Below are 15,000 nucleotides of genomic sequence, written 5' to 3'. Positions count from 1 at the left end.
AGTTGGCAGCCCAAGACATGTCCATTACGCCACCAGCGCTCCCTGGACTGCTGCAGCTTAGACCAGCGGTTCTCAACCTGTGGATCGCAACCCCTTTGGGAGTCGCCTGATTCATAACAGTAGCAAAACGACAGTTATAAAGTAGCCAGGGAAATAATTTTATGGTTGGGGGGATTGTCACCACAATATTAGGAACTGTATGAAAGAGTCACAGCATTAGGAAGGTTGAGAACCACCGACCTAGACTAAAGTGACCATGTCCACTCGAGGCCCTTGTGCACACGGAGAGCTAGCTTCTAAGGGTTCTAAAAGGCCATGTGGTCTCATGAGTCACTGTTTGCTTTTAGCCTACACCATCTTCCAACCCATCACCTCCCAGTACATATAGATCTATACTCCCTGAACTTGACAGACTTTTGTCAACTGCTCTCAGGAGCAGGCGGCCTTCTCCTGACAACTTCCACCTGCTGGCGTTTTCCGCCTACACACCAACATTGGGAGGCGCAGCAGCCTGAAGATAAGAAACTGCAGCTGATTGACTTTCCTATTGCAGGATGTAAGTGGGGCTAGTCTCCAGCTAGGGCCCTGTATTAGTCTGGGTACTTTAGAGAAACAAATCCACAGAAACTCATGTATAAGAGAGTTTTATGTAAAGGTTAAGTACGCATCAAGAAAACATCCCAACCCAGTGGTGCCTAAGCCCACAAGTCCAACATTAACCCATATGTCCGACACCAATTCACAAAGTCCTCCTGCATCTCACAAAACTGATGCAATGACATCGACTGCAGGAGGAAAGCCGAGTCAGAGAATGTGTAAACATCTCAGTCTCAGCACTGGCAGGGGTCTCCACGTGGGTGCTCCAGCACCCAGGGCTGCATCAGGATAGGTACATGTGGCTTCTCCTTGGGAATGTCTTGCATGAAGTTGGCCTTGCAAGCTGAAGCAGGGAACAGGCTAAGGCAGCTGCACCCTAGTGCGACCATCACAAAGCAAGAGACCGGAGAACTAGAAAGGAGAGGCTCACCGAGCCATTGATCCCTCTGGCCACGTGTGTTTATTGGCCAGGTTGGCACAATAAACTAACTAACTCAGGTTCAAAGCAGGTCCCCATTATTGGTGACGGGCCTTCTGGATGTTCAAAAGGCAGAACCAGCTACCGAATTCAGACACCCCGGCTGTAGTGATGGTTGATTCGCTCACTGTCCGGTGAAGAGACCACTCCATTATTCAGCCCCACCTCTTCTCATAACCAGAGGGTCCTTTACACACACATGGTCACTGTCTTATGAAAGTCAAAGGGGCACCAGGCCTCAGTTTCTCCACCTCTCTCAAAAATGTGCAGCTTGCGGTTCCATTTGAAAACGGCCCACAGAAGCAATAAAGGGCAAAGGGAATCACCCTGTAATGTATTCCAAAAGTGCTCCCTGCACACACACCCTCCTGAGGATAACAATTTGCCCATATAACTTTTAATTAAATGAACAGAAATCATGCAGACCCCATGGTGCTGGAAGTCACTAAATAGAGAGGAAATTATAGCCGAGTTGCCCCCGGCCACTCATTTTAGCTTGAACGGGATCTGTGAACAGGAGCTGGGAAGTGCTCAGAGATAGAAATGGGGAGCTACTCTCTTTCTGCAGCTTCGGGTCATCTAGCTGGCACCAGAACAGGTCCCTGGCCATGACCACTGTGGGCAAGAGGAGGACTGCAGGTAGGAAAACCCCAGCAAGCCTGCAGAAGCCGGGGCAGCCCTGCTCCCCGGAAGCACGCCTCAGAACCTTTGAATACATGGAACAACTTTCCAGCAAGGCAGACTCTTGCCCTCCGTTCTGAATCGCTGCCTCGATAGTTGGAGTCATTGTCAACTCTCAAGGGCAGCACTGCTTGGCTGCCAGCCAGCAACCTTGTGGACACAAGTCATCGCATGTCATTAGGGCAGCCTGAAATGACTGCCTAAGCAACCGTGTGTCTTACCTATGGGAGGAGGGAGAACAAGCAAGACACCCCCTTCTTGACTCTCAACCTGCCTCTCCCTTGTGGGTTCATTGTCCCTAACACCCGTGTAGCTTCCATTACTTAATGCAGGGGAAAGGGCAGCTAGACACTAAATCCCTTCATCCGTCCACCCTCAACTTGCAAGACACCCCCTCACCACCACCACCACCCATCCACTCCACACACATGCTCTGGGCCAGCATTTCCCAATGTGGGAATATCCCCTGGGCCTGGGGGTGCTAGACTAATCCAGGCAGCTTGCAGGAGCAGATTCCTACACGTTTCCAGGGGCTATAGTGCCAACATTTGGAATTGCCAGGAAGGTGCTGAGTCATTATGTTGTTGTTGTTTCTGACAAGTGTGAAACAGAATCAGGAGGAGAGTGTACATGGACAAATTCTCTACATTCATATATTAAGGAATCTGGGAGGCTGCGGCTCCCATGGGAGGAGACCTTCACGTTTGGGTTGGAGATGTGTTCCAGACACCTTCTCCTAAATAACAGTTATTCCCCACGATGTCCACCCAAATAATGTCAATTTTAAAGTGCTGTTTGCAAGCACATGGTTGTTACACTTAGAATGTGACACATTTACGCTTGAAGGTCAACTTGCCTGAAGGTTGGCAGCCATCTAAAGCGGTCAGACCCTATTGTCTGTCCCCCCTAAGTAGGCCCCACTCCTTTCTGATAAGGATAATAGATTATTCCCCTGGAGAAGAGCTCAGATACAGCCACGGACAAGCCAGCTCAGAGACTAAGAATAGGCCACCATCTTAATTCTAGACTCTGCCCATCGTGTTACATTTGTATCTTCCTGTCACATGTGTGCCTCTAGTATCTCCCCTTCCTATTGTGTATACACCCCTAGCTCATCCCCTTTCTGTTACGTATATGCATCTAATTTAATAAGGTGACCAGACGTCTGCTTTTGGTGGGACAGTCCCTATATTGAACAATTTTTTCTGCATCCTGTGGTGTTTTTAAAAAGTCTCGATTTTTGGAAAGAATGCACAAGCTAGGGTATACGGTTTTGGGCTGCCATGTGGCTATTTCATCAGGATATGAGTTTTATCAATGGTGTCCCGCTTTGCCAATGTTAAAATCTGGTCACCTTACAACCCCTTCTTGTTACATGTGTTACTGTGGCTTGCATGCCTGAGATTATATAAGGCTGTGAGAGAATATATTACTGCCTCCTTCTGATTCCAGTCTCCATGGAAGAGGAGAGCCTTTGCATGCCTTGTCTTATGACTCTTTAATTTCCCCCTCCATTACACAACCACCCCCTTAGGACCTAACCGGATGGTGGGCTGAATCCCACAGATTAGGGGCCAGGCGGCCCACTCAATGTAGGAACCTGTGCTCCAATCCGAACAAGCTACCTACAGGTCATCTCCCTTTTCTGCTCACGACCCTGCCCTCATTGCCCCTGCCCAGAAGAGAGTGGTTGGAAGCTCCATCCACCAAATCGAGCTTCTTAATTTCTAACGTGCAACATAGTTATGTTTTCCCTCTTTCAAAGGCATTTTTTTCTCTCGCAAATGAAAATATGCACTTTGGCAGCTATTTTCATTTAAATGTGTCACATTCTAATATTTCTCTAGGTTTTGACATTCAGATGGCTTTAAATATTTTCACTCTTTGTTCAAAACCAAATCCACTGCCACCGAGTCTATTCCAGCTCACAGCTGCCCTAAAACAGAGGATAACCGCTCCCCAGGGGTTCAGGAGGTAGAGATCTCTACAGCAGTGGTTCTCAACCTTCCTCAGGCTGTGACCCTTTAAGGCAGTGCCTCATGTGGTGGTGACCCTCCAACCATAAAATTATTCTTATTGCTACTTCATAACTGTCATTTTGCTACTGTTTTGAGTTGGGTGACCCCTGTGAAAGGGTTGTTTGACCCTCAAAGGGGTCACGACCCACAGGTTGAGAACCGCTGCTCTACAGGCTCAGACAGCTTAAGTATGTTCAAATCCTTTAACCCCTTTCTCTTTATAGCTGGAGAATACCCCATTGTATGACTGCATCACATTTTGTTTATCCATTCACCAGTTGATGGGCACTCTGGTTGTTCCTACATTTTTGGTTTCTGTGGTGAAGGGCCACCTCTTTTGAGATATGGGAACGATTCATCGTAGACCATCTCGGTTACGTGAACCTAGCAAGACCACAGTTACTGGCAAATGTTGGCTCCATGGACTTCCATGCTGGAGACTATTTATTCTTGTGGGCTTTGCACCAATCCTGGCTTGATTTAGCAAAGAGAAGCGTTCCCTCCATGTCAAGCCCTGGATGAACAATGGGGCTCAGGTTTCCAGAAATGGATTCCGTGTGCGGGAGGGGGAGACAAGGTGGAATGTAACAATTGGGTTTTATTAGCTCTTAACTACTGGGGAAAACTAATTTCTTTGGGGAGATTTTCTGAGGTTTAAAGGCAGTAGATGCAGATTAATGCTAAAGGGGTAAGAAGAGTTATTCAACAGAGATATCTATCGCCAGGCCCTTAGGGTCTCAGTCTCACCTAATTGTTATGGGTCACTACGTCCCTTGCCTTCGCTGACTTCAGTACTGCAGAGCTTGGCATTAAATTAGCCATAGCCTTTACTATGAGTGAAAGCTTAAGGGTCGTAACCATATCTCACCAACTTGTCTATGGAGAGATTATGCCCGGTGTCCCACAACAGCCAGCAACACCCTGCTAAGTACAGGCGGCACGCTGACTGTTCGTGCTTCCCCTGAAAACCGTGCTGAGAGGCCAGTCTCCATTCCCTCTGGGAAAAAGGGAAAAGAAACTTCTGATGATTTTTGTTTAATGTTTCTCCAAGTCAACAAGTTCAGTGTGGTAGCTGGCTACCCCCAAGTGGACCCCAGTTCACGGCATCCTTATGTGTGGTAGTTGGGTGGTGTCATGCCCACAAGTCACTGCTGGCTAGGGGTGGAGTCAAACCTGTCAATCAAGTGGTAGCTTGGTGACTCTTCCTTGGGGACGTGGCCTTTGTAAGCGAGGGACTCTGGGAACGACTTCTCTCTCTGTTTGTCACTGGCCTCTGGAACTGTCTGCACCCTGCCATGTTTCTACCGACTGTGGATCCCTGGGACTCTGCACCCATCGGCCTATGATCTTCCTGCTCTCCAGTTTACCATTCTGTGTCACCTGAGCCTGAAGGGGACTTATGGACGGGTATTGGATTTATGGGCTTCAGTTGGACAGGGATGGGATGCTTTCTCAATAGCTAATGATGTCCTGACCTGAAGTTCTTCCTTGTACATAGATGGGTGTCCAGCCACATACAGCATGCAGGACGGACGGAAATGTTGCCTCCTCTTGGATCCTTCCTATGATGAGATGGGGATCAGGCAGCTGTGGGCCATAGGGTTCCCACTGGCTAATGTCTGGGCCTTCTTCTCTAGTCTATCTCTAGCTGGAAACTTTGCTGCCATCCACTCAAGCCATCACTGACCAGCAGGGGGAAGCTGCACGTGAGATGCAGTGGCTGGACATAGGACTGGGTCTTCTGCAGGGAGGTGCATGCATTGCCCCTGAGTCGGTCGGTAAGTCCTATTTTCTGACAAGTGCTTTGGAAGATGCTCAAATATCCCAAAGAGGAAGAAACTGAGCAGTCGTGCCAGCAGCAGGAGTTAGAGTTCATCATGAAGGGGAAATGCTTACATCCCTATCTATCATTTACATTGCAAGGCTGGGCGTGCCAGCTCCGGGAAGCCGGGGAGGGGGCAAGGGCTGGCTAAATGTAGGCCCCTTTCTCTGCTCTGGCGAAATTGTCCGTGAAAAAAAGGCGCTGCAATTCTCTACCATCTTTCTCTGCCTCGTTTGGTGATATTGAAGGCGTTCTCACTCGCTCACACTTCCCCTGCATGGAATCTTCTGAAAAGAGCCCCGGCCTGCCCACCTGGTTTACAGGCTCCTCTTTGTAATTCCCCTGCGGGACAGAAGCAGGCAGGAAGCCTGGCACTCCAGGGACTTTCTCCGTGCCTGCGCAGAGCACATCCAACCCCACAAAGGGCCCTCAGAGCTACAAAGCTCTTGTCCAGTCCGGCCGCCCACTCCAGCCACCCTGGGGGCTTAGGTCCACTCAAAGCGATCCTCTTTCAGGTTCCCAAACGGTCCATCTACTGGTGGTCTGGCAGCGAGCATGCCACTCCTCCGCACCCGCTTTCCTCCCCTCCCCCCGCACCTCTTCTTTAGCATTCTTATCACCACTGGCATGGCGAGAACCAAGTGAAATTTTTCTTCTCATTTTTCTTACCACCCAGGCTCTAGACTGGCCTCGGGACGTCCTTTGGCCAACAACATGACAGAGTGGCATTGTGATGATGCCGCCGCAAGAGTGGGAGAGGGACCCGATTATTCTCAAACATTCCAAAATGCTGCTGGTGCCGCTCACAGCTCCCACAGGCCAATCCCACATGATGGGGACCGCCCTCGCAGGCTCTACCTTCACTACCCTGGACGCAGCGCTGGTTCTCCACCTTCCTCGTGCCGCCGCCCTTTCATACGGCTCCTCGTGGTGTGGTGGCCCCCAGCTATAACATTATTCTCGTTGCTACTTCATCACTGTCATTTTGCTTCTGTTATGAACCGTCATGTAACAATCTGATCGGCAGGATGTATTTTCATTGTTCCACACTGAACACAGTTAAAGCATCGTGATTCATCACAAAGCAATATGTCATTCTAGATTACAAAATATTTATTTCTAATGACAAATCAATGAAAGGTTGTCTTGAGGAATGATGTAGCACGGGTAACAGTCTTCACGCTGGGTACTCGTATGTGGGCGTATCTGCATGTGGGTGGACCCGCCTGGAGACAAATAGAGGAGCGGTGTCTTGGTTCCTAAGGCCATTGGAAATATGTGCTTTCCAATGGTCTCAGGCAACCCCTGTGAAAGGGTCATTTGAACCCCCAAAGGGGTCACGACCCCCAGTTTGAGAACCACTGACATAGAGGAATGACGCGGTGGTGAGCCAACATAGCCCGCTGTAGACTGCACCCACTAACTGCCAGACACACAAGGGCATTTTGGGGGGATCTTCCAGCGCTGCCGACCTGCAGCTGAGGGAGTGACAGCGGCTGTGACACTGCCGGCAGGACTGGGACGAAGACGCTCTTGCTTCACACTTGGAGATGTCCGGTGCTTTGTTACACTGCAATAACATCATTAGCAGTGGGGCTTGCTTCTCTTGATGATTTCTCTGGACTTTTGTAAATAGGGATGGGCAGGGAGAAAGCGAGCAGTTGACATGCACATGAATTGTAGGGAAAAGGACAGGAGATTTTCGATGATCTTACAACTCTAACCCCTAGGCCCTCGGCAACATGCCTGTGGCTTGAGGCATCAGGTGTCACCTGAACGTAGAGAAGGCTGGAAGCGAAAGACAGGACTCCCATTCATTTTGTGGGGTTCCCACTAACCTGTGACAATAGTTTCAAAACCCTTGTTAAGTCAAGGTGACCACATTGATGGCCCTCAAAGAGCCTGGGCATATGGTACTTACCAGATACTTGGTGAATTAATAAAATAAAATGCCTTAATACCACAGTTAGTAAATGCTCAATAATTCTACCCTTTGCAAATATCCAACTGCCATTAAGGTGGTTATGGGGGGAAATTATGACAAAAAACCACTTTGTGACTACAGCAAGACATTGAATTACATGTACAATATGGTTTTCACTAGATTTTTAAAAAACTTAAATGGAACTTGAGGGAAGCTGTATTCTTCATCGGTGCTATATCGCACCCTGACTGACTCAACTCCTCCCCCCCACTATCATTATCTGAATTCTACCTTTCAAGTTTGGATAAAGCAGAGGATGTACACTGATACAGATAGGAGCTGGAGGCACAGGGAATCCAGGGCAGATGATCTCTTCAGGACCAGGAGTGTGAGTGGCGATACTAGGAGGGTAGAGGGAGAGGGGGTTGGAAAGAGGGAGCTGATTACAAGGATCTACGAGTGACCTCCTCCCTGGGGGATGGACAACAGAAAAGGGGGTGAAGGGAGATGTCCGACAGGGCAAGATATGACAAAATAATAATTTATAAAATATCAAGGGCTCGTGAGGGAAGGGAGAGCAGGGAGGGAGGGGAAAAAAAGAGAACCTGATGCAAAGGGCTTAAGTGGAGAGCAAATGCTTTGAAAATGATGAGGGCAAAGAATGTACAGATGTGCTTTACACAATTGATATATGTATGGATTGTGATAGGAGTTGTATGAGCCCCTAATGTTTTTTTTTAATTTTTAAAACTTAAATGGATGAGGAAAATGAATGGAAGATCATAGACCAAAATGAATTATAGCGGTTATGTTAGTGGGCTGGGGTGATTAAAAGTTGTCCTTCATGCTATTTTTTGAAATATGGTATGTTGCTTTCAAAATATACACAATATGAAACTATACTCAATAATATTGAAAAGAAATTCCTCATAGGCTGGAGTGAATGCCTAACAGCCTTTCAGCTGGCATGACCTCTAGCACAGTGCTAGGTGTCTAGCAGGTACTTCTGATGCCTCATGACACAGGAGTAAAAGCACTGGGCTGCTAACTGAATAAGGTAGGTAGTTCAAAGTCACCAGGTACTCTTCTGAAGAAAGATGTGGCACCCAGTTTTCATAAAAAGGGTTTCCTTGGAAGCCTATGGGGCTTCTCTAGTCAGTCCCATAAAGATGCACTGAGTCAGGATCTTCTGAAAGGCCAGGAGTAGTGGCTTAACAAATACTCAGGATATCCCAACTGAGGGCACACAGAAAGGAGTGTTCTGTGATATACAGTGGACAGGCTGTGAGCCACAGAGCCCTGAGTGCAGGATTCGAGGCTGAGGTAGTTAGTTTATTGTGCCAAGCTGGCTGATAAACACATGTGTGTGTGCGGGGGGGGGGGGGGTGTAATTGAAGGGCAGAGGACTCGGTGAGTCTCACCTTTCTAGTTCTTGGGTCTCTTGATCTCTGATGGTCGGACCAGGGTGCAGCTGCATTAGCCAGTTCCCTGCTTCAGCTGGCAAGGCTCACTTCACAAGACATCCCTGAGGAGAAGCCACATGGACCTACTCCGATGCAGCCCTGGGTGCTGGAGCAGCCATGTGGAGACCACTGCCAGCACTGAGATGTTTACACATTCACCGACTCGGCTTTCCTCCTGCAGTCGGCATCATTGGGTTCATTTTGTGAGATGGAGGAGAACTTTGTGGATTGGTGCCGGACATATGGGCTAATGTTGGACTTGTGGGCTTGGGCAGCACTGGGTTGGGATGTTTTCTTGATGCGCACTTAACCTTTATATACAACTCTCTCTTCTACATGAGTTTCTGTGGATTCTTTTCTCTAGAGTCTAACAAAGAGACCAAGTTCTGTCAGGAACAAACCACTTTAGCAAAATCTTAGTTTCTTCATCTGCAAAATAACGATAGCACCTCTCAGGATCCTACAGTATTATTTTAAGATAAAAGGAGACAGATGGTTCTGGAATTTTCACCCACACCTAGCAGCGGTGAATGATCCTCACTCCTATATCCCCTTTCCCCAACCCAAAATACATTACAGGCCAAACCTCTCTGAGACTCCCCAACCTTTCCCCAGCCCCCGCCTTACTAAATATGTAAAACCCTAGGTCTGATTAGAGAAATGAAAATCAAAACAATCATGAGCTGTCATCTCACTCCAGTGTAAATAACAAAACCAAACCCAAACAAAATCCCAGAAAACAAATGCTGGGGAAGGTGTGGGGAGACAGGAACCCTTATACATAGCTGGTTGGGCTATACAACGGTGCAACCACGGTGGAAAGCAGTATGGCCCTGGGGAAGTTGGGAAAAGAAATGCTGCCGGACACCGCATGAATGGCACAGAGACACCATGGATATTGCACAATGCTAAAGAGTAATGATGCATCTGCAAAGTAACTCATTACACGAACAAACCGGAAGAACACCATGCTTAACGAAGTAAGTCGATTCAGAAAAGGCAAATGCTGGATGAGGTCACTGCTGCTAACAATCAAGAAAGAGTTTTTATACTTAAGGAAGCATTCTTTGCTGGTTACCAAGGATGAGAGGGGGGAAGGGAAGCTACTGGTAATCATAGATACCTGCTAACTTGAGAGAAGTTCAAGGTATAAAAAACAGAAGAGCAAAAGCAGAGAGTGGGACTTCTAGTATTGGCAAAGCTTCCTAAGCCACCGTGTGATAAGCCCATTTCCCCAGAAAATTGGAAATTACCCTTCTCCCCTCCTTTTTTTTTTTTTTTTTGTTTCTCATTTGGAGAAGCAGAGGCTTGTTCTCTAGAGTCTCCGGCAGGCCAGGGTCAAAGAGGCTGCTGCTACTTGAATTACCATGTTAGCTTCTCCAGACCTGTATCATGTGTGACAATCTCAGCTCGAGAGGAACTCATTGATTGGTTGGTGTCAAATGTACATTTTCCATTCTGCTCTATGGGATCCTCTGTTTTAATCTAAAAGAGTATCTTCTTCCTCCACCCAGCTCAGCCCAAACACCAAGCCTGACGTTAGCATGGGATGACCTTCAGAACCATCAGTCCTCCATCACAGACACTGCCCATCTGTGTGTGGTTTGTGGATTGTAAAGCGAAGGGCAAGCTAACAGCAAAGCCTGTCAGGAGAATCCTCAGGATCTGTGTGACTTGCTTCTTATGATTTAAGATATGACAGACACTGGACTAAGTCAGTAATTTTTACCAGTCTGGTGGTGGAGGTGGCAATGCTGGTAAGAAGGTATCCAAGGATCACATGGAGGTTAGTTGGTTGGTTTTCCAAACTAAACACTCTCCAAAAAAAAAAAAATAACCCAGATTGTGAAAAACTTCTATTTCATTGTAAGGGGAAGAGGCTATGAAAATTGTTGGCCTAGTGAATGATCTATGTTTTAGGTTTAGTCACAGTCCACACTTTATCACATGACGACATAGTTCTTATAAAGCAGTACTGCCGACAGGATCTTAAAGACAAAGGAAGTTGAAGGTCTTTCTAATGGCATTTTATTCAGTGTCATCTAAGTTCAGAGAAGACTTACCCATGACTATTTACCCATAGTTCCTTATTAGAGTCACTGTATGAGTTATCAAGCCTTCAATCTTCAAAATGTGTCATATATCATGCATACCAAGTACACAGACACATAATGTTGTAAGAATAATGCCCAGAAAGATAACATATGAACTCATAAAAGATGAGGTAAGTTTCCAAATATCATAACAAACCCCATCTCAGGATAATCCCCAAGCATTTGTGCAACACCCGCCGTGTGGAATGTTTGTGCTAGTTTTAGGGGTGACTCAGAGACCTCAGACCAGAGATCATTCCCGTAAATGTCTACAATTTATGTCAGTGGGTGTGGGTGGGTGTGTGTAAAATGGTACAATGCAAAGAAGCAAATGCTTCTAGAAAATTTCCATTATCTTAAAAAAAACTCTTCGTTTTTCCATAAACATTTTAAAGCCATGTTAAAAATCAACTACAATACCAGAAATGGAATCACAAATTCTGCCTTTTATGAAATCAGGAGGCATGAAATCGTGAAAGACGACAACAGAGATGGAGAAGACATCAAACGCTGGGAGGATCAGAAGCTTAGAAAGGATAGCGGTTATGGACTGAATGGTGTCTTCCCAAGTTCTACCACCTGTACTGTGGATGCAACCCTGTTTGGCAAAAGGGTTCTCTTCCTTAGGTTAATTAGATCAGACCCTAAGAGGATGGGCCTTAAATATAATTACTTCTGAGTTGTAAGAAAAGAATAGACGCAGAGACACAAGCGAAGAGAAAAGAAAGACACATGGTAGACAGAAACCATCTACAAAGACTGCTGGCAGATACAGGAAACGGACATAGACAAGGGAGGGAGGGCTCCCCTAGAGCCAGCTCCGAAATCTGGACCTCGAGCCACCTAAACTGTAAGAACATTCATTTCTGTTCTTTATTTAAAGCCATCCGCTTGTGATATTTGCGTTACACAGCACTAAACAATTAAGACAATTCCCTAGGCTACCACTCTCAATAGGAGTCAGAAAGGTACAGTCTAGGCTTGAAAACACACGTACAAGTAAAGCATCATACTTGACCTTTTGCAGCTCTGGCAATGGCCGCAAATGCTGTCAGGTCAAGCCTCCCTGGACCCACCTCTGTTCCAAGAAGCAGATGAGTGTGGTCCACATACGGAGGTGCACCGGCTCTAACGTGTGCAAAAAAGAAAACTTTCAACATGACAGGGGAAGACAAGACTCCGAATTATCGCTGGCTCTGTCATCACAGAACATCGCTGACTGAAGGAAACAAAGGCCACAACGACTCACACCAATACTGGAATTAAATCTCCTGGAATGAAACATGGCTCTAGTTCCTTCCCTATACTAACTCCCTACCAACAGCTAGGTCAGGGATGATAAACACCGATTTCAAAATTAAGTCATCCAAAAGAATTAAGTAAGGCTCTCCACAAAGATAGCACAAGGAAAAATAAATGAAAGAACAGGACAAATAATGACAAATAAAAATTATTCATCCAAAAAGTATTGCCACTGATTAGACACAAAATACTGACTAAATAGTTTGCCATGACTTTTTAAAACATAATGAAGCAATTATCCATGCACACACCCCCACACCCCCACACCCCCCCCACACACACCCCCCCACACACACACACAAAAGATAATGAATTCTATGCCTTTTCCTTCCTTATTTCCTTTTTGTTGTGATTTTTTGTGGTTTATTAGACATGTATCATCAGGATTTAAAACATTTACAGACTATTTTTTAATCACCAAATTCTCTCTGAGATATGGTAGGTAAGATGCAGAAAGAAATGCTATTTCAAAAGTAGAGAAATAAGGGCAACACTGAAAGGAGCTCAACAGAAATAGAGCACCGCTGAGAGGTGGGCGAGGAGCCCTAGTAGCGTAGTGATTATGCATTGGGCTGTGACCCTCAGAGTCAGCAGTTCAAAACCACTTACGGCTCCATGGGAGAAAGGTAGGGCTTTCTACTCCCCTAGGAGGTTACAGTCTAGGAAACCCCTAGGGGCAGCTCTAACCCCTAGGGGCAGTTGTTCTTCCCTGTGCTATCAAGTCACTATGAGTTGGCATTAACTCAAGGGCAGTGAGTTTGCTTTTTAGGTGTGGAAGGAGATGGTCACAGAACATATGGAGGGGGAAATGATATGGAAATAAGTGAAACGTTTAAAGAGATTATGATAGAAAGACAATGACTTTCCAGGAATATTAGCAAAGTACAAAAAATATGTAAAAGATAAATATAATCACTATTTCCACAGTGGGAGGTGGGGGTCGGTGAGACTTGACTGTATAGACCATCACCAAAATGCAGAGAAAATTGGTATACATGATCTGGTAGATTTGTGTGACTGGACACATAAAGAATCCTTTGGGCAGTATGAAACTTCTCACTAGAAAGGCAATAAAATTAAATGGTTGAGCATGAAAGAATCCAGGGAGAATTGTGTTCTCAAGAGTCTATCATGAAGAACTACCAGAGAATGGACTTATCAGCTACACAAGAGACGGATGAAAACCAGTGGCGAAGGCCTAGCAGGTCCCGCTGAATGGATTTACTAAAACTAAAGCAGTTGAGAATCTATGATGTGTAAATGGGCTTTAAATGTGAGAAACTCTGGTGAAGTACATTTAATATAATTAACTAAAGTGAGACAAGGAAGGAGAAGCATTATCTACTATAACTAGAAGTCAAAAGAAATGCTTATTTAATAGTACTAAGGTAAACTCTAAAAAAAGATCATATAACCAACTGAAATAAAATAGAAGATGCGCAGAAAGGAGAGGAAGAATATGCTAACAGGAGTCCACTCTGGCAGCTTTGCTTACGGGAAAGCTCTACTTGTTTGCTGTCTCAGAGACTGGCAGCATTTACCTGACCACACAGTCTTTCCTTCAAATGATGTTTTTTTCTGAGGAGCTGATCAGGCGCAGTTCGATGCACTGGGAATAAGAGTGGTGAGCACAATACAGTACCCCTGTCCTTGTGGGATTTACACAGATTAGAACTCGCTACCACAGGTCAGAAATCGCTACCAGTAGGGGTGAGTACAGCCCCTAGATTTCAGGGGTGCAAATGGGCTTACATGCTTGCTGCTTACTGAAACGGTGGCACTTCAGAAGAAAAGATCTACCATATATACGTGTGTATGAGCCGAGTTTTTGAGCACATTTTAAATGCAGTTTTTGTGGTAAAATTAGGTACCTTGGCTGGTATTTGGATCAGCTTATACTCGAGCATATACGGTATTTCCAAAACAGCGGCCATTGAAAACCATTTGGAGCACCATTCTCTCCGGACACCCCTAGGGTTGCCATGCCAGAACTGACGAGAACGGGTTGGTTAGCAGTGGATATTATAGCAAGAAAGGAAATAAAGCCGAGGAGAGAGAAAATTACGTGAAGTTGGGGTAGAAGAGGTCTCCGAGGCCACATCATTCTGAAAGGATATGACTACCTAAAGGCAAACATGTCAGCAGGTGGGACATGAAGGGCAACGACCCAGAGATAGGAAAGTATCTGGCAAACACATGTGCTGGTCAGGCTTGGGATTACGAAAGCCAGGTGCCCTCTCCAGGTTTCTGGAGTATTTTTACCATCTCTGTGCACTTAAGTGCCCTCCCCCGACACTGCAGCCCCCCCCCCCTCTCTCTGTATCTCTGTCTCTGTCTCCCTCCCTCCAGCTCTGAGATCTCTCTCTCGCTGTTGTGGCCTAGTGCTGCTGCCAGCTCATCTCCAGTTCCTCCCAGCCCCACTCTGAGAAGCATCACAATCCCCTCTGCCTCTGTCCTCAAATCAGTGGGAGCAAGTAATGACTCCACCAATCCTTCTCCTTGGGTCGGTCTTTATGTGTGAACACAGGGAGTGAGGGTATGTGTGGGGCGGAGCTAGAAATGGTGATTGAAAACTGGAGAAAACTTCACTGACGCGAAAAAAGTCAGGCTCCTGAGGAGAAC

The 15,000-nt window shown here is 46.3% G+C and overlaps 1 protein-coding gene across 1 annotated transcript in view; it reads right to left on the bottom strand.

Annotated features, from left to right (window-relative positions):
• GPR39 (G protein-coupled receptor 39) overlaps positions 1 to 15,000 on the bottom strand; it is a 240,955-nt gene that overhangs the window by 176,291 nt on the left and 49,664 nt on the right. The window lies entirely within an intron of this gene.

The sequence above is a fragment of the Tenrec ecaudatus genome, chromosome 13 (assembly GCF_050624435.1).
Source record: "Tenrec ecaudatus isolate mTenEca1 chromosome 13, mTenEca1.hap1, whole genome shotgun sequence".
In the NCBI taxonomy this organism is placed as follows: Eukaryota; Metazoa; Chordata; class Mammalia; order Afrosoricida; family Tenrecidae; genus Tenrec; species Tenrec ecaudatus.
Note: the sequence above shows the minus strand (reverse complement) of the source record. Positions and strands in the feature narration are given on the sequence as shown.